The following is a 27,987-nucleotide window of genomic DNA, read 5'->3' as shown; positions in this document are numbered from 1 at the left end:
TTTATAAAAGTGTTATTTTGCGGTTGAACATTACTCAGAAATGGTATGTAAGGCTAGAGCTGCTCCTATCATTTTTTCCACAAAGATATAGTCTGCCTAAGAGTGAAGCCAATATAGAACCAAGAGAGAAAGAGCAATGTCTAATTATATTATCCCATATATCAAGTTGCTTCTAATGTCTTACTTGGACTTTCCATTTACATAAGTCCATTATTTCCCTTTTTATCTCAAGCCAGTTTGGGTTGGATTTTTTTTGTTATGTGCAACCTGACTAATATAGGAAACAGGATAAGTTCACTTTTAGGTGTACTGAGTTTGTGTTGTGATGGAACATAACACAGCTCACTAAGAAAATGCGAATTTAGAATAGAATATTAAGAAAGTGTTTAGGGCCATAATGACCTGGGAATTGTCAGCCATGACCACTGCAATAAGCTAGTGCTACAATAAAAGTCTTTATCATCTGAAGTCATAAGCTACCTGTAATGGTTAATTTTATGTGTCAACTTGACTGGGTCACAGGGTATCCAGCTATTTGGCTAAACATTATTTCTGGCTGTGTCTGTGAGGGTATTTCCAGATGAGATTAGCATTTGAATCTGTAGACTCAGTAAAGCACATTGTCCTGTTCGGTGTGAGTGGTCATCATCTGATCCGTTGAGGATCTGAATAGAACAAATTGCATAAAATGGGAGAATTTGCCCCTTTTCTGCTTTACTGCTTGAGCTGAGACATGGGTCTTCTCCTAGCCTCAGACTAAGACTTACACCATCGTCTCCCCTGATTCTCAGGCCTTCAGACTTGGACTGAACTATATATATATATACACATATACATATATCTATCTCCTTTTGGTTCTGTTTCTCTTGAGAACCCTGACTAACACACCTCTCTTTCACTATTTTATAGACTTGCAAATTATGTACTAGTCTACCTATTTTAATTACCCAGGACCTTTTGTTCCAAGCAAAAATCTTACTTAAAATGTCTCTCTTGGCCACCATTTACAGTCTTGCAGCTTGGTATTACCGAAGACAAGAGACAGGACTTTGGATTTGGTGACTGTTCTCATTCATTTCCCCGGCCATCGCCAATATTTAGCAAACAGAATTGGCTTTGCCATAGTGACCAGAAAATCAGTGCCTGTGCGCATCCATGTTAGGCTGTAGTGTCTATACCTGAGCGTGCATATGCCAAAAGATGCCCCTGGTGCTTGCAACCTGCAGCATTTCCTGGAACAGCTATATCATGTAAGATTGTTTTTAATTATTCCCTAAATTTCTTCGAGAGAAAGTCAAAGTAATAATGGCTCTTTGCCAGAACACTATTGTTTTTTCAATAAGAATTTAAGCAGAATGAACCTATGGGCAAATCATTTCAGGGTAGTTTAAATAGGACAAACTGCCTTTGCAGTGGGTTTTCTGTGTACCCTCTCTTTCCCATTCCCTGGACTGCTGCACTTTGCTCAGGTCTTCATTCCCTCTTACTTATACTGTTAGTTGCTAATCTTTCTATAATTGCTTAAGGTTTGCATAAAATTTACATCAATTAGTCTTTTCAGCAACCCCCTGGTGTAGGTGATATTTCCCCCATTTTGCCAGTGATGAAGCTAAATATAAGCGAGATTATGTTATATCTCCTAGGTTATATTATTAATTGGTTTCAGAACTCAGGCTTCCCACTACAGCACTTGATATGCTTAGGGTTACACAGTCTTTTGACTCTGACACCACTGTTGGAATTCAGCTGAATTAGTCACTATAGGCTAACTACTGCAACAACAACCCCAAAATCTCAAAGGATTAACGGAATAGAAGTTCATTTCTCCTTATATAAAAATTCAAGGCTGGAGGTCTTCTATGTAGCCATTCAGAAACCTAGGCTTCTTTCATCTTATGACTCTACTAATCTCTATGTCCTCAAAGTCTTCCCTTTTCAGCTGAAATGGGGAAAAAAGGAATTAACTGCTGAAAGTTTATTGGCCAGCCTAGAAGTGGTATGCATCATTTCTGCTCACTTTTTGTTGGCCAGAACTCAGTCACATGGTCACAGTAACTGTAAGGGAGGATGAAAAATATGGTCTAGCTATGTGGCTAGCAGAAAAAGGAAAGGGATGTTTCAAATCCCTGCATTTGCTATAGCCACTTTGATGCAGAGTTATATTTGACTGCCTTAAAAATATTGAATGTTTTAAAAATTGGCAAATATATTTTGAAATAGATACGCCTAGCCTATACATTATTTTCAATCCATCTCTGAGTCTTGTCTTAAATCAGATAGACTTGATGCTGGCCCTGATATCAGTTCCCCTGTGTTACACCCAGCATATATGCACTTAAAACCAAAAACACTCATCTCCTTTCCCTGCTTCTCTAAGTTACACTCACATGTAAATATTTTTTTTAACCTTTGTATCCCTGAACTTCACAAGGCAAATAGAAGTTACAAATTGTTAAAAGCCCAGGTGACCTCACACTGAAGTTTTGGCTAATTACTAGTTCATGAGGTTTGTCACAAGGAAACTGATATCCAGAGAATATCAAGAAGATGAGGTTTCCCAGACCCCAACTCTTTGGCTTTATGGTGCCGAAATCCACCATTCAACAGGAAGACAGAGGACCAAGGACACCCACCTGCAGTTTCCCCTATCTCACCAACCTCTTCCCTCCAAACAGCCTCACAAGGCCAAATGCAGGCTGATGGGAAGGCTCTGACCTACAAAGCCACAGCTCCTCCTCCCCTCTCTAAAGCCTTATATAACACGTTCTTTCCCCTGCATTTCCCTTTATAAACTCTAGCTATTAGCACTTCAGGAGGACAGCGGGTTTTGAGGTGCTAGCCTCTCACATCCTCATTTTGCTAGCAAAATTAAAAATTACTTTCTTTTCCTCAATCCTTTGTCATTGTGTTCATTGATGCAGCTACAGAGACAAGGTCCTGGTTTTTTGGCAACAGAATTAGATTCAAGTATAAATAGCTATAACCACAAAGTAACACTGGCTTAAACAAGATAGAAATTATTTCACTCTTTCTTTTATATAAAAGAAGTTTGGAATTGAGCTTGGAATTAAGTTCAGAGCTGGGATATCTCCACCCTCATTGGGAATCCAGACTCTATTGGCATGATGTCTAGCCTCAAGGTCATCACATGGCCCAATGTGGCCACTAGAGTTCCTGCCTTCCATCCATATTGCAAGCTGGAAAAAGAAAAGGAAAAATAGAAGATTTTCCCAGATGTTTCTCCTGTTTCCTTTATGGAAACTTCCAAGAAATTCCTCTTAACAAATTTGACTTATATCTCATTAGCTAAAACTTGTTCACATGGCACTCATAAGAACAATAATTTTTAAATTATTAATAATAACAAAGTCAAAATTTTTAGTATGTCATTTAAGACTATTCCAGTTAACTTTGATATATTTTAATAAATTTGTTTTCCAACACCCTGAGCTTTAAACATACTGTATTATTTGCTATTTCTAAAATATTTTATACATTTCTTGACTTTACTTGTGGTTGTTTTATTTACTTTAAATGCCTCACTCTCTTTTTCTTTACCTGAAATCATTCTCAATTTTTAAAGGCCCATTTCAGGCACTATCCATTTCATGAGGATTTTCCAAATGTACTAGCTAGAATTAATTTGCGTATTTCTTGTGTTTCTATAACATCTACTTTTCACTGTTATCAAAACTCTTATCACATTGTCATATCATTAATTGTATTACATTTACTATGTTTATTTATATTTAACTACTTTTAAAAATAAAATATTATTTCAATTCCAATCATATAATTTTAGATAGACAATAACTTAAGCATTCTCTCTAGATAACTCAATCTCTGCCTGAAAGATTAAGATTCATGCTCAGATCCTCAGATTCCTAGTCTGCTATTCCCACCTTGGCTTCTCTACAAAATGACATTTGGATGTGTGATGGGGAAAAATATAGTTTAAGTAATCTCATGACTGCAAGAGTGATAAAACTCGATGTTGCATCTTCTATATTCTTGCTGATGTGGTCAGTGAAGTCAGATGGCTTGTGCTGCTCCCTGGACTGGTGATAATGGAAATGTAACTTGTCCTTTTTTTATCCCCAATGGGGAAACATGCTGGTGTCTGAGGATCAGGTCTCTATCCATTTAATTTCCGCCTAATACCTCTGAGTCTCATTCCCAAGGTAGGCAGATTCTTTCCACAGAGGCTAAAGAAGCAAGAACATTGTTTAGGATCTTTTTTCTGTAAAATATTGGATACCATCTCCATGTCATTGCTCCTATGCCTATATGTACAATACTGAAAGTGGTGCTTAATTGAAAGTTTGAGTTCTTCTAGGGGCCTTTACACCTTCCATGCTCTTTCAAGGCATATCCCAGAAATTTCCATGTTCTTAGGCTCCTCTATCCAAGTAGAGAGTTGCTAAAACCTCTAATAATTGCTGCTAAGTTGCAAGTTCTAATAGTAAAGTGGAAAACAAGAATATTGGTACCTGAACTCACACCTCTTCTGCTATCTCCCCTTTTCTTCTCAAAATTCCTTTGATTGAAAGATTTTATTCTTCCTCTACTATCTCTATTCCAAATAGGGCACCAAGTCTCTGGCATAGGCATAAAGGTTACCTCCTCAATACTATAGAAAAATAAATCATCTGAGCCTAGTCCTGCTATTTGTTAGAGTTAAATGAATCTTGAAAATTCAAATATTTTCTCCAAATAATCCTCAATTTGTGACTATTGTCTTGTCTCAAAATTCTATTTTGGAGACTTCTTTTTCCAGCTCCAAAGAATTAACTAGTATATTTGCCTTTCTTCCATAAACAACTATAAAACTAGACAAAATAGATGAAGCAACTATTTTCAGACATTAGATTTCAGGCATCACAAGAGTGTGACCCTGAGAAAAAGAAAAAAAAATATGGTAAGCCCTACAACACACCTCAGATTTCTGTCTGAAGGCACTTTCTAGACCATGGTTTAGGGAGGGAAGACCCAAGCAGAGACCAGTCTTGCTGAGTTAAGGAGAAAAAATTGGAGTTCTGGGAAATTGAGGTGTCTAGAATGTGTGGAGCAGGTTACTATGTGGGATAGATCGATAACAGAAAAAACACTCTAGAAATATTCATCAATTCTGTCCTTTTACATATTTGTAAGGTGAAACCCCATGAGGCTTGGAAAAGAATTACTGAAAAACCTTACGGAGGGCAAAGAGCTGTTCAACATCCAGCCAGACAAAGTGGAGAGACCTTGGCCATTCATCAGAGATCACAGAAACATCATGACTTAGTAGTAAGGTAAAACTTGCACTGATGTAAAGGTTACTCAAGAAAAGCTTAAAAATAATTCTTGAAAGGATCAAGCTGATTCACAAGTAATTTAACCACATTCCAAATCAAACTTGAATACGTTTTAAAAATAATAAAATTCAAACACTCAAAAACATAATATTTACAAAGTTTGACATTCAAAGAGAAATTAATATACATGTGAAAAGCAGAAAAATGTGAGCAATCACAGAGAAATAACCAGTTAATAAAAAGACCTCAAAATGACAGAGGCAATAGAATTATTAGACAAATATTTTAAACCATCTGTTATAAATGTGCTCAAGGATTTTAAAAACAAACAAAAACATGAGCAATGAAGAAAGAAATGGAAGAACAAAAAGCCAAATGGGAATTGTAGAGCTGAAAAATATATTAGCTCTTTAGACACTGCAGAAGAAAAGATCAATGAACTTAAAGACATAGAAGTAGAACTTATTTAAACTGAAGCACAAAGATAAATAGATTGAAAAAAATAGAGCATTAGTGATCTTTGGGACAATATAAAGAAGACTAAAACACGTGTCATTGGAATTCCAAGTGTGCGGGTGTATGGGGGGGTAGAAAAAAATATTTGAAGAAGTAATGGTGAAAAATTTTCCAAATCTCATGAAATCTGTGAACCTGCAGATTCAATAAAATCAATAAACACTCAAGCAGGATAAACACAAAGAAAACCATACCAAGAGACATCAAAATTAAATTACTAAAAACCAATGATAAAAACAAAAATTGAAATGAAAGCAAAAGAAAAGACATTTTATATATAAAGGACCAAAGATAAGAATTTCCACAGACTGATCTTCAGAAATACTTGAAGCTAGAGAACAATGAAATGATGTCTAAGTGCTGAGTGAGAGTGAAAAAAAAAATCAGTCTAGAATTATATACCCATTGAAAAATCTTTCTAAAATGAAGGTGAAATAAAGACTTTGTTTTTTAGATAAATAAAAGCTGAGAGAATTCATTGCCAACAGATGTGTGCTACAAGAAATATTAATGGAAATTCTTCAGGCAAAAGCATTATGTTATCAGATGGACATTTGGATCTACAGAAAGTAATAAAGAACCCAGAAATGATAAATAAGTTGATAAATATAAAATTTTTTCTCTCAGGGCCGGCCCCGTGGCTTAGCGGTTAAGTGTGCGCGCTCTGCTGCTGGCGGCCCGGGTTCGGATCCCGGGTGCGCACTGATGCACCGCTTCTCCAGCCATGCTGAGGCTGCATCCCACATACAGCAACTAGAAGGATGTGCAGCTATGACATACAACTATCTACTGGGGCTTTGGGGGGAAAAATAAATAAATAAAAACTGTAAAATTTTTTCTCATTTTTAAGTTACTTTAAAGAAAACTGATTGTTTAAAGAGAAAACAATACAAATATATTAAAGAATTTATAAAAAAGAGTTTATAAAATGTCTAAAAACAATAGCAGAAAATAAATGGCAGGGGATGAAATGGAAGCATAATAATTTGAGGTCCATACATTGCATGTATAGTGGTGTATTGTTGATTCAAGATAGACTTTATTAAATTAAAAAAGTATATTGAAAACCCCCGAGAAACTACTAAAAAAATGAGGAAAAACAGAAATATACATAATAAATCTACAATACACATAAAAAAGAATTCAATTAATCCAGAAACAAAATAAAAATAAAGGAAAAATAGACCACAAATGGCAAGATATAGATTTAAAATCCATCATATTAATAATTACATTAAAACAAATGATCTAAACACTACAATTAAATGGCAGAAATTGTCTGATCAGATAAAAAAGTGAGAACCAAATATATGCTGTCTACCAGAAAATATTAAAAGTAAAGACACATATAGGTTAAAAATAAAAATGTAATAAAAGAGTAAGCATAGGTGTGTATGAATACATGCTGGCAGTATATATACATATATTTCCCAGCTCTATCTATTGAGGTGACCTAGAACTGGTGACACTCCAGTAGCATTGAGCACACCTAGCATTCAGATCTTGGTTTCTAGATAACTTTCTCAATGTTCTGTTTCAGCTCTAACATGTAAAGAGCTTGGAAAGTATCATTCTGTCATTACAAGAAAAAGCTGCATAAACTGAAAATCAACAACTTTTCTTGGACTCATCAGAGAACTGAGGTAACAAGGCAATCCATCACTCTCATAACTGGAGACAGGTGCATCCAGAGAGATGTAGCTAAGATCTGTTTACCTGGATGAGAATCTCCTGGAGCCATAAACTTGTAGGAAAACTTAACTGGTAATTTTGATGAACTGCTAGAGGTTGACTGTGGACTAGTGTGAAAGTAAGAAACTCTTTGGCTCTGCAGTCTTAAGGGAACCCAAACACTTTTGTGGGCTTTTCATCCAGTAAAAGTAAGAAACTCTTGGGCCTTTCAGTCTTAAGGGAATCCAAACACTTTTGTAAGCTTTACATCCAGAAACCCAACCAGATCCTCATAGTAAAGATTCAAGTAAGATCGTTTTATGAGTCTCTTAGGGGGAGGGGAAGGATAATTGTATTAGTTTTCTAGGGCTGCTATAACGAAGTAGCACAAATGTGTATGGCTTAAAACAACAGAAATTTACTCTGTCATAGTTTTGATGGCTACAGATCTGAAGTCAAGATGTCAGCAGGGCCATTCTCCCTCTGAAACCTATAGGGGAGAATCTTTCCTTGCCCCTTCCTAGCTTCTGGTGGTGGCCATTGTTCTTGGTATTCCTTGACTTAGGGCTGAATCACTTCAATCTCTGCATTTGTCATCACATGGTATTCTCTCTCCATGCCTGTGTCCAAATTTCCTTCTTCTTATAAGGATACCAATAGAGGATAAAGACCCACCCTGATGATCCATCTTAACTTGATTAAATCTGCAAAGACCCTTTTTCCAAACAAGGTCATATTCACATGTATTGATGGTTAGGAATTCAACATATCTTTTCAGGGGGAACACAATTCAATCCATCACAGTAATCATTGTGAAATATACCCAAAACTTTCATAACAAAGTCCTACTATTCAGGAGAAAGGACTTTTGCAGAGCCTATCCCAACTCAGGTAAAGGAATTTCTCCTACTCAAGGTGCTTCCAGCCTTCTGTCTTAGCTAAGAGAAAAAGCAATAAAACATATGCAACAGGGGCTATGGCTTTAACACAATAGATTGAAAATACTGTAGTCAGGGAAGGCAGTAGGGGACAGAGAGGAGAAAACTGGAGAAACATTTGTGAAGGTCACAATCCTGAGACACAGGCCCACTTAAAGAGTGAGATTTTAATCAGAGGATTATACAACACTCCCCTTCCCACACACCTTATCACCACACAAACGGGACCACAATATAACAACAGCGGATTACAGCTTAAAGAGCTGCAAGACATAGACTCTCTCTGCAGAGCAGTACTTAAGGAAGCCCAAAGTCAAGAGAGAAGATGAAAACAAGGACACAAAAGGAATTTGAATCTTCTGGCACTTATAGATACAGCAAACATTAGACATAGCCCAATTCCCAGCCAGATTAACATAAATCCTCACACTAAAAGCCTATTTATCTCAGTCTCTATTACCCAATAAAACATATCCAGCTTTCAGAGCAGGCGAAAAGACAAAAACAAAACAAAACAAAAAACACAGTCCGAAGAGGCAAATCATCCTCAGATATGACACAGATATTGAAATTATCACGTAGGGAATTTAAAGTAACTATGAATAATATGTTAAGGGCTCTAAGGAAAAAGTAGACAACATGTAAGGACAGATGAGTAATGTGAGCAGAGAGATGAAAACACTAAGAATGAAAAGGTATATTTAGAAATAAAAAACACTGTACCAGAAGTAAAGAATGCTTTTGATGGCTCATCAGTAAACTTGACATTGCTTGAGAAACAGTGGGCTTCAAGATGGGCAAATAGAAACTTTCCAAACTGAAATTCAAAGGGAAAGAAGAATACAAGAAGAAGAAAGAGAGAGGGGAGAGAGAGAGAGAGAGAGAGAGAAAAGATAAAGAAAAAAAAGAAAGAATAGAAAAGAAAAAAGAATATGTGAAGTAATAATGACTAAGATCTCACCAAAATTAATGACAGGTACACCAAACCACCGGTGCAGAAACATTCCAGAGAATATCAAGCAGAATAAATAATCAACAAACATATATCCATACATACCTCTAAGCATATATTATTCAAACTCAGAAAACCAAAGAAAAATAGAAAATCTTAAAAGAAGCCAGAGCAAAAAAAACCCCCCACTTTTTATCTATAGAGGAAAAAAGATAAGAATTACAGCAGACTTGTCACCAGAAACCATACAAGCTACAAGAGAGTGGAATGATATTTTTAGTGTTGAAAGGAAAAACACAACACAACAAAACAACCAATCTAGAATTCTTTATCCAGAGAAATTATGCTTCCAATGTCAGGGAGAAATAAAGATTTTCTCAAGCAAAAACTGAGGCAATTCATTGCCAGCAGATCTTTCCTGCAAGGAATAGTAAAAGAAATTCTTCAGGCAAAGGGAAAATGATATAGGTCAGAAACTTGGATCTACATTTAGAAAGGAACCATATTTGCTAGACAAATTGCTAATTTTAGGTGTAAGGCAATGAAAACACAGAATGAACTGGGAGCATATTGCAGTGCCAGGAAGTTAGGAAGTGCTCAAAAACACAAAAGGATGAGGCATGTCAAAGGCACACAAGAGCCAACCTGAAAGACCTCCCAGTGGTCAAAGCTGGAATAATCTCAACAACAAAACAAATAATGCGGTATTGGATTACAACTGAAAGTATAAAATAAATATGCTGAGTCCATACTGATGTGTATAAATGACAAAACCAGTAAATAAATGGAAGAAATGGAACAAATCTTCCTTACAGAATTTCAAAAAATATACATAGATGCACTTCCTTCCAGAAACTAGAGGTTAATGCATCTCTTCTTGAGTGTTGGATGGACTTAGGAATTTGCTTCCAAATAATATAATATCAAAGGCAAAATATATTAACTTTACAGGGGAGTACTGGCAGACTCTAACGTAATCAAGTGATCAAAGCTAACATCACCAGTGATAAGTTGTGTTGCTATTATTTACCTCCTGATATAATGTACTGAGAACACACTTTGCCTCTGTGGTATTCTTCCCCCAAATCAATAATCCCTATAATTGTCAAAAACTATGTCATAATTATAAAAAAGCCATATGATACACCTGTATTGAGGGACATTCTACAAAATGCCTGACCAGTACTCTTCAAAACTGTGAAGGTTATGAAAAACAAAAAAGAGTGAGAAATTTCAGATACTAGAAGAGACAAAGGAGAAATTATCAATACATACAATATATTCTTGGATTACATCCTGGAAAAACTGATGAAATCTCAATAAAATTTGAATTTTCGTTAATAGTACTGTACCAATGCTAGTTTGTTAAATTTGACAAATGTACAGTCGTCATGTAAGATGTTAACATTAGAGGAAACTAGGTGAAGGATGTATAGGAATATTCTGTACTGTTTTTACAACTTTATATCTTTCCAAAAAGTTACTTACAAAAATGAAAGGATGAAAAGAAGATACACAATGAAAATATGAATCACAAAAATATTGAGGTGGTTGTATTAATTTTTGACAAATTACACCTCAGGAAAAAGAATATTCCCTGGGTAAAGTGACATATTTTATAAAGACAAACAGGTAAATGCAGCTAGAAGACATAACAATCTTAATCTATATTCACTTAATAATAGAGCTTCAAAATACAAGAAGCAAAAACTAATAGAACCAATACAAGAAAGCAAAAACTACTAGTAGTAATTTGTATATCAGTGCATTTTTTGGCAAAATTCCACAGTTATGGTAGATGATTCCAATATTCCTGTTCCAATGACTAACAACAAATACTTAAATAAGGATATAGAAGAACCGAACAATATTATAAATCAATTTGACCTAATTGATATTATTATTTTCCCCAACAACAGCAGAATACATTTTTCCCCCAGTGCACATGGAACATTCATCATGACATATTGAGTCATAAACAGAGTCTCAATAAATATAAAAGTATTAAAACCATACAGAGTAATTTCTTTGGCTACAATAGAAGTAAATTAGAAATCAATAATAAAATAAAAGATACGTTGAATATCCTCAAATGTTTAGAATGTAAATGACACATTTCTAATAAACCATTGATTAAAAAGAAATCACAAAGAAAATTAGAAAATATTTTAAGCTGCATAAAAATGAAAACACAGCATAACAATATATGTGGTATTTAACCAAAGCAGCACTTAGAGGGAAATAACCAGCTCAAAATGCTTGAATTATAAAAGAAAAGGTTTAAAGGCAATGTACAAGTTTCCACAAAAAACTAAAAAAATGATAATGATGAAACCAAAACTAAGTAAATAGAAGAAAATAATAGTGTGGAAAGCAGTGACATAAAAGAAACAATAGAAAAAAATCAAGAAAAAATGAGCTTCTCTTCAAAAATATCAATAAAATTCATCAACTTCTAGCACTACTCATCAAAAGGAGGAAAGTCACAGTTTAAAAATATCAAGATGAAATAGAGTACAATACTAAAGATTAAAGTATAATAGGGGAATATTATGAACAATTCTAGGGTAATAAGTTTAACAACTTAGATGAAATTAGCAAATTCTAGTTAAAAAGACTGACAGTACAAAATGTTGGTGAGGATATGGAATAACTGGTATTCCCTTATATTGAGAATTTAAAATGGTACAGCTACTTTGAAAAACACTATGGTAGTACCTTATAAAGTGAAATATATACATACACACACACACACACACACACACACACACATATGTTTATCATATGACCCAACGATTCCACTCCTAGATATTTTCCAAAGAGAAGTAAAAATATTTAAGTCCACATAATACACATATGCAAATATTCTTAGCAGCATTATTCACAATAGCCCAAACTGGAAACAACGTAAATGTCTATCAACTGGTGAATGGAAAAACAAATTATGGTATACCTATATTGTGGAATCTCAGCAATAAAAAGAACGAAATATAAATACAAACAACAGGAATGAATTTCAAAAAATTATGCTAAGTGAAAGAAGTCAAATATAAGACTCTGTGTTTATAATTCCATGTATATGAAATTATAGGAGAGGTAAATTTATAGTCAGAGAAAGCAAGTCAGTAGTTGCCTGAGGCCAGGTTGTGGTGGGGGGGATTGATGTGGCACAGGGAACGTTCTGTTATGTTAGAAATATTCTGCATCTTAAAGATAATGGTGGCTACCTCAGTAGATTCATTTGTCAAAACTCATTGAACAGTATGGTGAAAATGCATGAATTTTACTGTCATCAAATTATGCCTCAATAAAGTTGGTTTAAATGATTCTATTTTGGAAGTCAGAATCAGAAAATAAAAATCTCTTTCTTTGTTTTACTCCTCTAGTAGCCCTATAACTTTCTGAAGCAAATGAATGCTTCCAGCAAAATAGGTAAAAATTCAGTTCAAAATAACAACATAATACAGAAGAGAAAAACAAAATATATTTGAAAAATATTATCCAAATACAATCTCTTATCTTTTCATTTATACAACAAACTTTTTTCTATACCTAACGCTGATTTAGAATAAACCACCAATATATGTTTATTTAACTCCTGTATTATGTAGAAAATTTGACATGAAAGTATTTAGAGTTCCAGAAAGAATGAGTATCCCAAGTTCTGCTCCCAGCTCTGGGACTAGAAATGGCAAGTCCTCCATCTTCTAGGTCACAAGTTCCCCATCTGCACAGTGGGGGATGGAACTTGATAACATCTAAGGTTCTTTCTAGATCTGACTTTCTGTGATATCACAACATCAGTGTCCCTGTCAAAAACAGGAGGGAGGAAACAACTCTCAACAAAGTAGCTGAATACAAATTCCTTCTCAGATTTAAGAGTAATAGTCAGATACTGAAAACTGAAAATCCTAGCATCAGTAGATGGTATAAATAAATTGTGGTATATAGTCCCACGATGGAATATTATACATCGATGGGAAGAATGTTATAAAATTACATCCAAAAATATGGGTGAATCCTACAAACAAGTTTTGGAGTGAAAGAAGCCAGACACAAGAGGATATATGTATTTTTCCACTTAAATATTGCACAAAAGCAGACAATATTGACCTCTACTATCAGGATGATGGTTATCCTTGGGGTAAGGGGCTAGTGACTAAGAGAAATCACAATGAGACTTTTGGAATTCTTGCAATATTCCATTTCTTGTTCTGGATACTGAGTGTTCAATTTTTATAGTCATTGAGTACAGTTATGATACATATACTTATCTGTATGTAAGCACGTTATATACAATAATACAATAACATATTCCATACAACACTGTAATAATATATTTCAAAAAAAGTGCTTCCAAACACAGGATTTCATAACGACCTCTTTGGACTGATGATGCCGAAATCATTATCATCATCTTAGAGGTGAAGAAAATGAGGCATTAAAAATTCAGTTCAATTCAATTTGACTAATATTTTTTAAGCACCTAGTGTATGCCAGGAAGAGAGGACACGCCAAATGTAAGATAAAAGTAGTCCTTACAGTTCAAAAGATAAAATAATTTACTCCCAGAGCACACGGCTAAAAAGGGTCATAGAATTTTGGACATAGAAGGGACCCCAGACACCATTACCACTCTCGTTTTCTAGATAAGGGTGAGGCCAGGAGCATGCACTTTGTAGTGGCCTTGATTTGGGCTGGATTTCCCGTTTCAACACTTAATCCCTGGGTGACCCTGGGCAAGTTACCCACTCTCTCTCTGCCTCAGTTCCTTGATCTGAAATATAGTGTTAAAAATATCCACTTCAGGGGCTGGCCCAGTGGCCTAGTGGTTAAGTTTGGTGCACTCCACTTTGGTGGCCTGGGTTCAGCTGCTGGGTGCGGACCCACACCACTTGCCCATAGCCATGCTGTGGCAGTCACCCACCTACAAAATAGAGGAAGATTGGTACAGATGTTAGCTCAGGGCAAATCTTCCTCAGCAAAAAAAACAAAATTTAAAAATATCCACCTCAAAACATGGCTCTGAGTTAAATTTTAAAAATCTGGGAGCATGCCTAGCACCCAGCAACTAGTTACAAAATAAGTTCGTATCCCTTCCCATCAGGTGATTTGAGGTGAGTGGCTCAAAGTCCAGCACCCTTTCTAGCACGCTTTTCTGCTTCTCTAAATACGTACAAACAAGACGTAAAGTGTTAGGTACACTGTGGGTGTGAGGGACATGCTACAGAAGCTCTGTCCGCTTTCCAGGGAATCTGCCTGTGGAGCTTCTGTGTTTCATAACCCGTGGGTGTGGAGAGCCTCTGGCCCAGCAGGGAGGCAGATGCTCTCGCTGGTGTTGACGGCACGACTGAGAGTACAGATGAGTAATCCTTTCTGGGAGGAAAGCAGATACAGCAGCCTGGAAAGCACACGTTCAGGGAAGCTGAGTAGGAGAAAGAGCTTAGATGAGCAAAGACCACCATCCCGGGTGTGTGATGCAAAGCCTCGGGAATGTGTCCGAATCCAATCCAGTGGCCATCCTCATAATGCTCTGCAGCCCTCTGAGCCCTGGCAGCTGTCACTGAGACTGATTCGTGACACCCTGACCTTTGCTGACACTGTTCTTCCTTCTTGTCTTCCACGCACTGCTGTCCTGGTTTTCCACATATACACGGATGGCATTTAGGTCTGCGGAACTGCTTGGGGGAAAATCTCATTCTCCATGATCTTTGTCAAAGGACTGCAATCTCCCGCTGGTTCAGGTGATAGGAACTCTCAATCCAGTGAAACACCGCCTGCTTCTCTGCAAGAGTCCAGCCCTGCACTAGCCTTTCTACTTGTGCCTTTAAAGGAGAGCTGGACTCTTCAGAGTCTATTCCCCACCAATGCGGAAGCTCTCTTATCTTATAAAGCACCATTCATATCCGTTGCTTCATTTGTTCCTCATGACAGCCCTCTAGGGGAGGCAAACAATGGGATTATTTCCTTTTCAATGATGCACAAAATGAGGTTCAGAGTGGTCTCCTGAATTGCCCAAGACTACATGGCAAAGTAAGTGGCTCTCAGAATTAGAACTCAAGTCTACCGAAATCCATCCCATTGCCTTTCTCTCTGTGGCTCTTGACTCCATAGATGTATTTCTATGGCTCCTACTGCTTAGCAATCTGTTCTTTCCTAATCTGTATTTGTGTCAGAAGGCTATCAGCAAGAAAAGCTCTCTCCTGTATTCTCTATGTTCCATGAAATTGAGGAAAGCATGTGCATGAGTCAAATGAACCACCTGAGAAAGTTTTGAGATTCATGGAAGTGTCATGTCTAGGAAGCTATACCTAACATCCTCAGTCTGGATTCCCTTCTTCCCCTCTTTATGTTCTCATAGCACCAGTGCACACATTTAAATCATCTATTCATGTATTTCTCTCTGCCCTTTAGATATAAGATCCTTGAGTTCAGAGACCATGTCTTATTCATCCTTGTGTTTTCTGGTGCCTGAACATGGTAAACACAAATGTTTGGATGGTTGATTGAATGTAAAATAATGTAGCTGATTAAATGTAATATATTGAGAGTCAAAAGACATGCAAGGGTCACGTACCTTGACCTTCATCTTTCTGAGGACGCTGAAGCTTAGGGAGTGAAAAGGACATATTCAACATCAGAAAGAGTAAGATGCAGGAACAGGACCACTTCTTCAAAGGCTGGTCTATGCTGATGACTTCTGGGTTTTTACTGTAATGCGCAAGTTCTCTATCCTTTCAAGTCACTCTATTCTGTTATATCTAAAGATAATAAAGGATTCCCCAATCTACATTTCTGGAGAGGTCTAGTCCTCCAGAAGTACCTCCGACCTTTCCTCAGAAATATTTGCGTGTTCTTGTTATCCAGGCTGTTGGCCAATGCCAGCTCCTTGCCTCACCCTGTGCGGTCTCACAACCACTTTGGTGGGCTACTTGTCCTTCCCCCTTAGATTCCCCTCAATGTGGACTTGCCTCTTCTGCCATACCCAACCATTGAGCATGAGGTTCAAAAACATTAACCAAAGACATGAAGATAGCAAAATGGAATTGCAAAGCCGGAATGGGAAGATTAAATATTGGATATTAGACAACCATGCTTCCTGGAGCCTACCTGCCAAATCACAGCAGAAGGGGGCTATGACTGCCTGCGTCCCTCTTCAGCTCCTGGTCTTCTACTGCATTGCTAGGGCCTACTCTTCAGAGCTGCTTCTACCAGATCCTTTCCCTGAGTATCAGTCTCTTACCCCCAACTCTGGTCTTCAGCCCTGCAAGAGGAAATATAAAAGAGATGTTTAATAACAAAGAAAGGAAAAATCTTTGAGAAGATGTATCTCACCCCCACCATGATTCATTAAGCAAAATCTGTCAAGGCAAGTCTGAGGAATTTGCATTTGTATCTCTTCAACAGTATTGGCTACCCAAAAGCCAAAGAGTAAGTACTCATGTGCATAACTAGAACATTCCACAGAGTGAACTCTCCCAGAAGAGAAAGTAATGTGCCTCAAAGAAAAATTCTTACATCTTTATTGAACCACAAGAAGAAAATTCACAGAAAGCTTAAGAATACTTATTTTGTTCCAGTTTCCATCAATCAAACATTCAGATGTCCAGCCTCAAAACACTTTTCCCAAATTTTGGGAGCTATCTGATCAGGTACAGATAGCCGATGGCAAATAGTTGGGATCCGTGTATATTATTAACAATAATTAACATTTATTGAGTGGGTACTATATGCCAGGTACTGTGCTTAGCACTTTATGTGCATTCTCTTATTTAATCCTCCCCCAATGCATTGAAAAGGCACAATGATCATTCTGGGTGTGGTTTAGGGTGCGGCTGGTTTGGTGCCCAAACCCTACCATTCATCCCTCCTCTTCTCCAGAGTTCCCAGCCAAAGAGCATATTCACCAAAGAATCAGCAGCCAAATGGGAAAGTGCTGATATTATTAATGTCTGGGAAAGTCCACAAAGGAAAACTCTTATGAAATAGGATTGGAGAACACAGTTTAGGCCTGAGGCTTAGGAGAAGATCCAGCGTCTACTAACCCAGCCTTCAGCTTAAATAGAGGCTGGAACGAAGCACAGAGTTCAGTCAGCTTCCTAAAAGGATGCCAAGAGAGGAAAAAAAAAAGGGTCATGAAATCTAACATTAAGACATTGCCCTTCTGCCCAACGACCCTCTCAGGTTCTGGCCAATTAGATGAACAATTCTTGCTCCCTAGAAAGGATCCAATGAAACCAGACAGAGGAATGTGATGTAAGGGAGGAAACAGAGCTGACCTCACTATGGGTCAAGGCAAATTAGTGAATACAGAGCCATACACGTGTCCCCATTCCCTATTTTACAGAGGAGGAAACCTCAGTTTGGTGAGGTTAAATATCTTGCCCACTACCACATGGCTAGAAAGTGGTCTTCAAAGGCTGGTTCTATGGCTCCAAATCTTTAAGTCTTAACAGCTGCCTAATGATACTACCTGTTAATCATTAACTCTTGCTATCTCCTAGTATATAGGACCTCAACCCTTACAAAATTCTTCCTCATTATTTCTAGGATCCTCCAAAGAATATCTCTCATTTGTATTTATGAACTTGGCTTGCCTTCATCACATCACGCCTGTCACTGCTTTTCTTTCCTGCTCTAGCATCTTTGGAGGTGTTACTACCTGTGAAACTGCTAAAATATTCTTTTCCACAGATTCTGGAGACTTATTGGGTTTTCCTGGGATCCACGTTGACCTCTGCCACTACCTATGTACCACAGGTCTCCAGGGGCCCAAGAGGTCTGGAGTCTTCTTGTACTGATTGGTGTAAGTTTCTGTACAGAAGTAGGGAGAATTCCTTCTCTTACTATTTGTTTGACCTGGGCTCTGAGGAAGTGCCTCAGTGTCTCCAAGAGTTTTAGAGAAATCTGTTCCTTCAATTTCTGTTTGCAGCATCAGACACTGCCTGTGGGACAGATCAGGATGACCATGACTGAGGAAGTGTGCTACTCAGCCACCCCCTTCCATTTTGGTGTCTGATATTTTGAACCAAATTCACTTGTAGTTTATTTCTTGTGCCCAACCTCAAGATTTCAGGATTTTATAAGACATTTCTGATTCCCAAGAACAAATCAGCTTTAATTCAACTAGGGAGCCTTGTTAAGCATTAAAAACTGTTCCACTAATCTTTAGAGAGAGCTACATGCCTCTTGTGATTAATATGTGAGAAAGGGGAAGATAAATGTGAAGGGGCCGTATTGTTACAGGCCCTACTAGTGCTACTAACTCCCTATATATGATGCCACAGGAGCATATGAAAGCCAGCCAGGGGTAACAGCACTTCTCTTGGATATTTGCTGAAGATGGGACTTCTGACTTACCAGACGCTCCTACTGCTCATTTCTCTCTAGGCTATATCGCCAGGCTCTGTCCTCTGTGTCTTCATAATGCTGACTGCTCAAGACGCCTCACTGGATAGATACACTCCCCCCACTCAAACACACATCAACTCTCACCTCTGTGGTCACATACTTCTGAATTAGAGACTCTTTCTATCAGTTTTGGCTTCATGGAACGGACCCAACCCCTCAGATCCCTCAAACAGGGAAAGGAATATTATATACTTCTAGTGTTTGAATGTTCAGGCTTGTAACTGTTTGTTGATCCAAAAACAAAAACAGAAAACAAAATCAACAACCCAGATTTCTGATGTATCAGATCATCATGACTTAGAAAAGAAAAGGGTTATAATCATTCCTTTCAATTCTCTCTTGCTAAGCACCTACTCTATGCAAGCTCTCACCACACAATGATGACAGTGAGCCGATAGAGCTGAGTAAGACACAGGACTTGGAAGAGTACTAATAGGCAAACATACATGTACTAAATTTTGTTCAAAATCATTTATTTGGATACCTAATATGTACCAATAACATGAATGACTGTGATTGAAGGCATTATGATATAAGGGTCATTAAAATGTACAAGCAAGTTGTTTATTCCATCTGAGGCAATCAGGAAGGATCTGGGAAATTTTGATTACATTTTGATACATGACAAGTGGGTAATGGTGTTACTCAAAAAAACTGTATTATTCTTGCAAGGACTCAAGTCTTTGAAAGTGGAGAATTGAATTCAGTCTTCATTTTGACCTGAATGTAGAATTTGTTTAGAGAAATAGTGAGTATAAGAATAGCAACACACTCAGGGGATAGACACCGAGAGCTTGGTTGCTGATGTCAAAATTTCAAATTCCATTTCATAGGCAGTGAAGAATCTTTGAAGGGTTCCGATCAGAGGAGTCCTGTGATTAGAAAGTGACTCTTGAGAACCTATCAGTGGTGTGGAGAATAGAATGTGAGACAGACAAGGAAAGAGGCAGGGAAAGTAGTTGGAATTTTCTTTAAACAGCCTAGAGGTCCTCTGAGCATGTACAAAAAAAAAAAAAAAATCCTTGTGGGGCCAGCCTTTATAATGAATAACATCTATTTCTTGTTTTCTTCTTATAAAATCCATCTTATCTCATTGCAGAAAGTTGGAAAAACAGTGAAGAAAATAAAATCAATTCACAACTCTCCAATTAGGAACACAGTAGTTTATATTTTTGTCTATTTACTTTTAATCTCTTTTCTGTGTAATTAAATTTTCCAGGATTAAGATAATAACACATTTAATAGCGTTTTTTTTAAACTTAATATCATCATAAGCATTTTCCATATATGTTAATTATAATCTTAATCATCTTTTAGAAAAATGATAGAAAATTTTTCTTAAGTGATTATAACTGTAAATCATGTTTTTAAAAAATTGAAAAATATAAAGGCATAAGGAAGAAAACACAATTCAGCTATAATATAACCATTTAGAGATAAGCACCAATGACTATCCTCCAAATATATTTTAAATATGAAAATACATTAAAAATTGGAATAAAACTGTATAAAATGATTTAGAATTTTTTCTACTTGTGATAAAAATCATTTATAAGTGTTTTAAGTGTTGCGTAATATTACATCATATAGCTATATCATCATTTATTCATTCCTGACTATAACTATAATAATTTATTCATGATTCAGAGCCAAAACTACACTCAAAGGCAGACTATTTCTTAATGCTTTCATTACAAATTATAAAAGAAGTAACCAAGCATAAAAGATAAGCAGTTAGAAAGATATTAATAAAATGAACTTGAGAAAAGTAGTAGGAATGATTCAATAAGGATAAAACCAAATGCCAATGGATTGGGAAACAGAGAAACAATAGACTCGAGAAATCAATAGAGTTGGTAACACTAGTCTTTGAAACTAATGTCTTTTGGTCTTCAATCTTAGACTGCTTGGATCCTTCTTCCAGCTCCACTGACAACTGTCCTGGGGGAACATACTCAGCCAGGCCTAATTCCTGGCTTCCCTTACTTCACTCTATATCAGTGACTTTTGTTTTTAATAATCCATAAATGTGCAATTTATTCGATGGAGATTAAATAAATATAATGAGCTTTTGCAAAATTAGGATGTTGTTAGTTCAACTTAAAAATATTTAAACCTAAGGGCCAGTCCAGTGGTGGTGTGGATAATTTCGCGTGCTCCACTTCCATGTCCCGGGGTTCGCAGGTTCGAATCCCGGGCGTGCACAAACACACCACACGTCAAGCTGTGCTGTGGTGGCATCCCACATACAAAATAGAGGAAGATGGGCACAGATGTTAGCCAAGCTTCCTCACCAAAAAAAAATATATATATATATAAAAATATATTTGCCTATATTAAAATACATCTTAGATAAGTCTGATATCACACATATGAAAGATAAATGTCACAATCCCAAGATTATGATCCAGAGTTATAGGCCCTTGCATAGGCTTTAAGTTTGGGGAAAGGTCTAGAGCTTCCTTCTTAGGTTACCTCTGTGAGGAGCAAAGAAGACAGTTGAATAGTCTCATTTCACAGGGGAGGCAGCTGGAAGGGTAGCTTAGTCAAAGCATCATAACCCCAGTCCAATGTTAACCTGCAATGTCAAACTCCTGCTTTCATATTGTTTCTCCTCCACTGACTGCCCCGTGGCTTTGGGTGAGTTAATCTCTCCGCACCTGGTTCTTCAACTGTAAAGTGAAACACTAAAGACGCTGTGCTTCTAAAAGACCCTGAGAGACAGGAAGAGAAAGTACCATTTTGAAAAACATTTACTGGCAACCACTTTTAATGATTTCACTACCCAAGAAGTTCATCTTTTCTTCATATCCTGTTTTGTTTTGTTTTGTTTTTCATCTTTACAAGCCTAGCTTGCTGAATTTGTAAAATTACGTTTGGACAGGACACCCAAACCCAGCAGAGTACAAAGCACATTTGGAACGCTGAAGGCGTTCCATTGGTGTGATGTGATTTCTAACCTCCTAGTGTTTTCAGTTTCATGGTATTTTTCTCCGACCTGACTTAGATCTTCTTTGTTGAGATTGTACTTTGAGATTATGCATTTTTCTCTGAGGAAAAGGCAGTGCTGCTTAAATCTTTCTTATGTTTAATTACGAGAAACATTTGTTTTTCAGCCGTTCATTCAGTAAACATAAAAACTTGCTTGATTAGCCACTTCATTAGTGCTTTGCAAGATACAAAAATAAATAAGAGATGGTTTCTGCCCTTGGGGATTTTACAATTTATAAGCTAAAAACTCAATACAAAGCACAGAAAAAATAGATATGGCTATTCAGAGAAGGGCTTCATCTGAACTGAAGCTGGATTGCTTCTTTGGGAAAGTGATAACTGAGCTGCACTTTGAAGAATGTAGGATTATAGTTTTATGGGATGGGGAGGGCATTCCAGCTTCAAGTGAGGTAGGCCTTGAAAGCCTTGTTCCATTATTCTAGGCCATGAGGGTGTTTTGGATTCATGTGAAAACTTGTAACTTGATACAACCTGTGTTTTGGGAATATTATTTTGGCCCCAAAATGAGAGATAAGAGGCAGGAACGTTATGGTGACACTGGTTCCCTCTCTACTATGGCAGAGACAGGAGGCCTAGACAGGAGTGACATTGTGGAGGGAATTGAGAGCTCTGTGAATCTCTGTGTGTTTAACAAACTCTACCAAAAGAAAGCTTTCTTTTTCATTAATGCCATCTCAGAGATGTGAAACAGTTTGCTGGCATTGATCCACCTTTATTTACCTTCTCTAAAATAGCTAGCAGTTTCCATACAAATGATAGCTTCTTGGCATATTAGATTGCTGAGACGTTTTCTTCTCTCAATGGGTAAATATTCATGTCTGACTAAATCTGGAAAGTCTTGTTGTGTGACTGCAGTAATGTTTTCCACAAAAGCCTTAGCCTGGGCCATGTGCTTCTATCTTTCTAATTGTCATCGTTGTAATAAACTAAAAATGTGACACTCGCTTTGGAACATACCCAACCCTCTGCTTAGCTGTGAGTTCATGTGAGAAGACATCACCACCTATCCCCACGGAAAGACTGGAACTTTATTTTGCTCCAAGATTGGAAGCAGACTAATGTTTGAGCAATTTAGACAAAATGGCTATTTTTGACACGGTATCAGTAGAAAAGTTTTTTTGAGTCATTTGCAAGAAAATGGTTGCAGTTTATTTTAGGAGTAATCAGTTTTATCATGAGTAGTATAACGTTTCTGAGTACAGATTAGTTATTTTTGAAGTTTGAGCTATGCTCTTTTGTAAGTTTTCTTTCTGTGCCAACCTTCAGTACTGTGTAGTGTTTAGTAATTGATTTTGCTGTATTTCTGTGAGATCTAAATTTAGAAATTAACATAATAAAGATAAAATAGAAATATTTTATTTACTTAATTATGCATGAATTCATTCCAAAAGACATTTAACGAACACCTTTTCTGTTCCAGGCATTGCACTAAATGCCAGGTGTCGAGTTAATATGGCTCTTGCCCTCCAGGAGCTTACATTTTCAGAGGAGTCTAAGGCATGCACACAAATATCTCTACTATAATTTGCAATGTTATAGGTGTCTATAAGCAAAATATTGGAACACACAGAAGGGAATATTTATTCCATTAGAAGACTACAAAAAAATATTCACAGAGGATATGGCATTTTAGATGAGTCTAAGGAATGAGTGATGTTCAAACTAGTAGAAATGGAAAGAACATTCTAGAATGAAGAACAGCATGAGTGAAGAAGTGAATGTAAAAAGTGTCTTCAGGAAGGCAGCATGGGTGAGTAGAAAGAGCATGGAGACATGGACCTGTGTTTAAGCCCTGTTTACCCATCTGATAGCCAAGAAACCTTGGGCGAGTTACCCAACCTCTCTTGAAAACTGAGATAATACCTATCTTGAAGTGTGTTATTTGATTAAATGAGATAATGTATGTAAAAGCACCTGACATCTTGAGAATGCTCAATAAATATAGTCTAATGTTATTCTGGGGGAACACATTTCCTTGAGGTGGAATATAGGGTGTGTGGATGAGAGTAGAGAGAGAGCTGAGATTAGAAAGGTAGGTTGGGACCAAATCATGGGAAAGTAAAACTAAGTAGTTTAGACTTTATTCTGAAGGCAATCAGGAGCCATTGACTTTTTAAGCAGGTCTGGGCTGTGGTCATATTTATGATCTAGAGAGATCAACCTGGGACAGGGAGGAGAATAGATTGAGGGAGAGGGAAGCTAAGCATGGATTGGAAGGCTGCTGTAGTGAGCTGGGCCAGAGAGGCCGAGGATGGAAACTCTCCATTGACTGTGTGCCAGAAGGAGGGAAGAAACCCACAGGAAATGTAATGCACATGCAGAAACCAAACTGACAGGGTTTAGGGACTAATAAAATGTAGAAAGGAAAAATCCCAAATTATCTCTCAGTGAAACGCTGAGATGTGCAAGCAACCTTGTATTTTCTTCTGCAATAGCCCAAATACATCTGCTTATTTGTCCAGCTGCTTGGAGTTGGAAGAACCTAAATCCACATTGAGAGGAACATGGCTATTTTCTGCTGCTAAGTCATTCATAGGCACGTGGGAGTGTAGAAGGAATTTAATTGTGCCATCTCCAAAACCTTTTGGTGTTTATTGACAGATCCTTGACTTATTGGGAAGAGGGAGTTGAATCATCTAGGAGATTCCACCCTTGTTTTACAGATAGAGAAGCTGAACTCAGAAATGGGAAGTGAACTATAAATGGGAGAGTGTGCAGAACACCACAGCCAGGACCCAAACCCAGGTTTTTACATTCTTAGCCCATTGCACTCTTGTTTTTACTCCCTTGATACAATAGGTTGCTGAGAATGCAAGCAGACGTCACTAATAGCCAAGGGGTGACCATTAATTTTGTCCACCTCCTCCTCCACAGAGGTGAAGAGAATTATTTAGGTTTCCTTTTAAAATTTAATGCCAGTTGAAGGCCAATTAAATGGAGCTAAAACATAGTTTATATGTAAATTGATAGTAAAAATTAGTTGATTCACGAAAGGAAAAATCCTACACAAACCAACAGGGGCACACTGCTGGAGTAAAGTCAGGCAAAACGATTTTTAGTTTTCTTAGGTTGGTTTTTTGTTTTTCCTTGCAGTGAAAGATTTGCCCTGAGCTAATATCTGTTGCTGATCTTCCTCCTTTTTTTCCTCCCCAAAACCCCAGTGCGTGATTGTATATCTTATTTGTAAGTGCTTCTGGTTCTTCTATGTGAGCTGCTGCCATAGCATGGCAACTGACAGACAGGTGGTGTGGTTCCATGACTGGGAAACAAACCCAGCCCACTGAAGTGGAGAGAGCACAGGACTTTAACCACTAGGCCATCAGGGCTGGCTCTCTTAGTTTTGATTACAAATTCATAGAGAATTATTTACAAAATGATGAACTACAGGCTGCCAATTAGAATTCGCCCAGGGATCATTCTCCACGAATAGAAAATATTAATTCCTGGAAATTTGAGATATAATTAGCAACAGAACTATTATTAACACATCTTTAAGGTTAGAATCCTCTCTCCTTTATAATAACTCGTCATTTATCCTTTTTGCTTGGGAACAAAATATTGTGCACAACATAATTCTAAATTATTGATATTTGCCTTTTAAGGGCCGTTTAAAAAATCATTTTGGATATTCATCATTTTACCTATTTCCCTGCCATCTTAAACAGTATAATTGGGAACCATCCCAGAATAACTGGGTTGGAATCATCATTATGAATGTAGAGTCACAGAATTTTAGATCTGGAAGTGTCCTCAGATATGATCTACTCTTTGTGATCCTGTATGTGATAAAATATATATAGTGTGGTCATGAGATCTTTCAGTAGGATAAGTAGAATGAACACAAACCTACTGTGGATCTCTAGTCTAAACATAGAGGCTAAGGGTATTTAATGCAGAAGGAAGTTTAAAATATGGGCAAAATGCAAAGTGCAATAAACATTGCAGTCTGGGGCAGAGAAGAAAGCCATGGACTGGGGAAGAAGAGAACTGGGTTCCGAATCCAGTTCTGTCTCTGCCCTGGGTTAAGTCTCTCTGTCTGGTGGTGGGGGTATTGTTTTTCTTAGTTTATTTGCTTCAGTCACCTCATTTGTAATGAGGTGAGTACTATGAATGTCCTTTTCCGGTCTGACCTGTGATCGTGTAATTCTTCCATTGAGGGTGGGTTACTTTAAGCAGAGTTCGGGATAGGCTGCATGATGAATAGCCCAAACTAACTCAGAAAATCAGACTTTCAAATTCACTCTCATTTCCACCTGTTTTTATTTTTAAAAAGTGACATTTAGTGAGCACTTACTAAGTTCCAGAGCGTGTCCAAAGCTCATTAAATGTGTTCACTTGTTAGATTTTTCAACTCTGTGAAGTTGGTCCTATTTGGTCTTAGTAACTTCTTCACATCATGGGATATTTTTGTCATGTATCTAATAGGAAATTTAAGCAGCCTTGCTAGTGTTACTGTAAGCAGGATGTGAATCCAAGACAGCCATCTGAAAGCATTACCAGAGCATCTCTCTTGACGAGAGAGAGCTCATTGGCCACACATGTCCCTGCCCTGACCAATGACACACCCTCCTGCCCAGAGTTACCAGTATCACTAGGTTGGCAACAAATCTTAGGAAGTTTACATCATCTCTATATTTTTGAAGTTACTAAATGTGAAGAACATCATGACCTCAGTGTTCCCTTGCTGAGCCAGATTCACAGCATTACCACCACCTGCTCTTCCAAAGGTTTCCATCTAATGCAGGTTTAAAAATAAGGACTCTGAACTCTCTCTTGCTTTCTTTAGAGAAAAGGTGTAAGTCTAGTTGGAGTGTTTAAGAAATTCCAGGGTGATGCAGTGGAAAGAACTTGCCTCAACTCTGCCACGTGACCTTGGGCAAGTCAACCACACATGTTTTCATTTTCTCCATCTCTAAAACAGTGGTTGGATAAGACAATTTGGTTGGAGGAGAAGGGACCTGAATTGGATCATGTATCAGTTTATTTGTATTTAAAATCCACACAAAACCTTTAAAAACTATACTAACTATTGTACTAAATATACAATACCAACTACTGTACTAAATGTAGAATACTTGGGAAAACACGTGCTGGTTAATGAAATGCTTAAAGCAGGTAGTTTAAAATCTTTTAACTCTTCTTTGAATTTTCCTTCCTTCTTTCCTTCTTTATTTCCTTTTTCCCATCTAGGCACTGCTCTAGGTGCTAGAGATGCAGTTGTGAATAAAATAGACAAGGCTTCTCCTGTCATGGAGCACACATAGCACAGCATACATAGCACACATTCTAGTGGGGGAAAAAGGCAGTAACAAGTTTGTTGTTTTTAGCGCCGCCAAGTGGATTCTGACTCCTAGTGACCCTGTGTACAGCAGAACGGAACCCTGCCCAGTCTCTTTGCACCATCCTCTCACCCTCCAGGGCTATATCAGACAATGCTCTGGTGCTTTCATAGGGTTTTCATGGCCAATTTTTCAGATGTGGGTGGCCAAGTCCTTCTTCCTAGTCTGTCTTAGTCTAGGAGCTCAGCTCTAAACTGTCTACCACAGATGACCCTACTGGTAGTTGAAACACCACTGGCATAGCTTTCAGCATCACAGCAATACGCAGCCACCAGAGTTGACAACCAACGATGGGTGATTGGTTCCCTGATTGGGAAATGAACCTGGGCCATGGAGATGAGAGCACTGAATCTTAACCACTAGACCTCTTATTGGCACAGTAATAAGTAACTCCATAAACAAAGTAATTTAAAGTCGTAATAGGGGCCACAAAGAGAATACAATGGGCAAATGGGTTTAAAAGTGTTTGTTGTGCCTAGCAGCTTTTATATTTTAGAGAGGGTGGTGGGGATGGGTTTCTCTGAAGAAGAGACATTTTGCTGAAGATCTGAATGACGAAATGGAGCTAGCATTGTTCTGAGAGGAGAACATCACTGACAGAAGACACAGCACATGTAAAGGGGTGGAGGAAGGCAGGAGAGTGGCCTGTTCAAAAAATGGAAAGAAGACCTAAGGTAAGGAGCTTGGTGAACATGGTGGAGAGTGGAAGGAACGAGATCAGAGAGGTGGGCATAAGCCAGGCCATGCAGAGCATGTTAAAGAGCTTGTCTTTTATTCCAAGTGTATTTGAAAGTCATTGAAGAGTTTTAAGTAGAGGTATGATGTATTTCACATTTTTAAATTACAACTGTAAC

At 37.5% G+C, this 27,987-nt stretch overlaps 1 long non-coding RNA gene across 1 annotated transcript in view; it reads right to left on the bottom strand.

Moving 5' to 3' along the window:
• Nucleotides 1–15,212: 15,212 nt before the first annotated feature.
• The window catches only part of LOC147915162 (uncharacterized), a 90,142-nt gene continuing 77,367 nt past the window's right edge, over nucleotides 15,213–27,987 (bottom strand). The window contains exons 3-4 of the long non-coding RNA XR_015554454.1: nucleotides 16,482–16,635; nucleotides 15,213–15,309 (exon numbers count right to left, since the gene is read on the bottom strand). This is a non-coding gene — a long non-coding RNA (uncharacterized LOC147915162). The remainder of the gene's footprint in view (nucleotides 15,310–16,481; nucleotides 16,636–27,987) is intronic.

The sequence above is a fragment of the Ceratotherium simum genome, chromosome 15, assembly GCF_057802395.1.
Source record: "Ceratotherium simum simum isolate JZ-2026a chromosome 15, ASM5780239v1, whole genome shotgun sequence".
NCBI lineage: Eukaryota > Metazoa > Chordata > Mammalia > Perissodactyla > Rhinocerotidae > Ceratotherium > Ceratotherium simum.
Note: the sequence above shows the minus strand (reverse complement) of the source record. Positions and strands in the feature narration are given on the sequence as shown.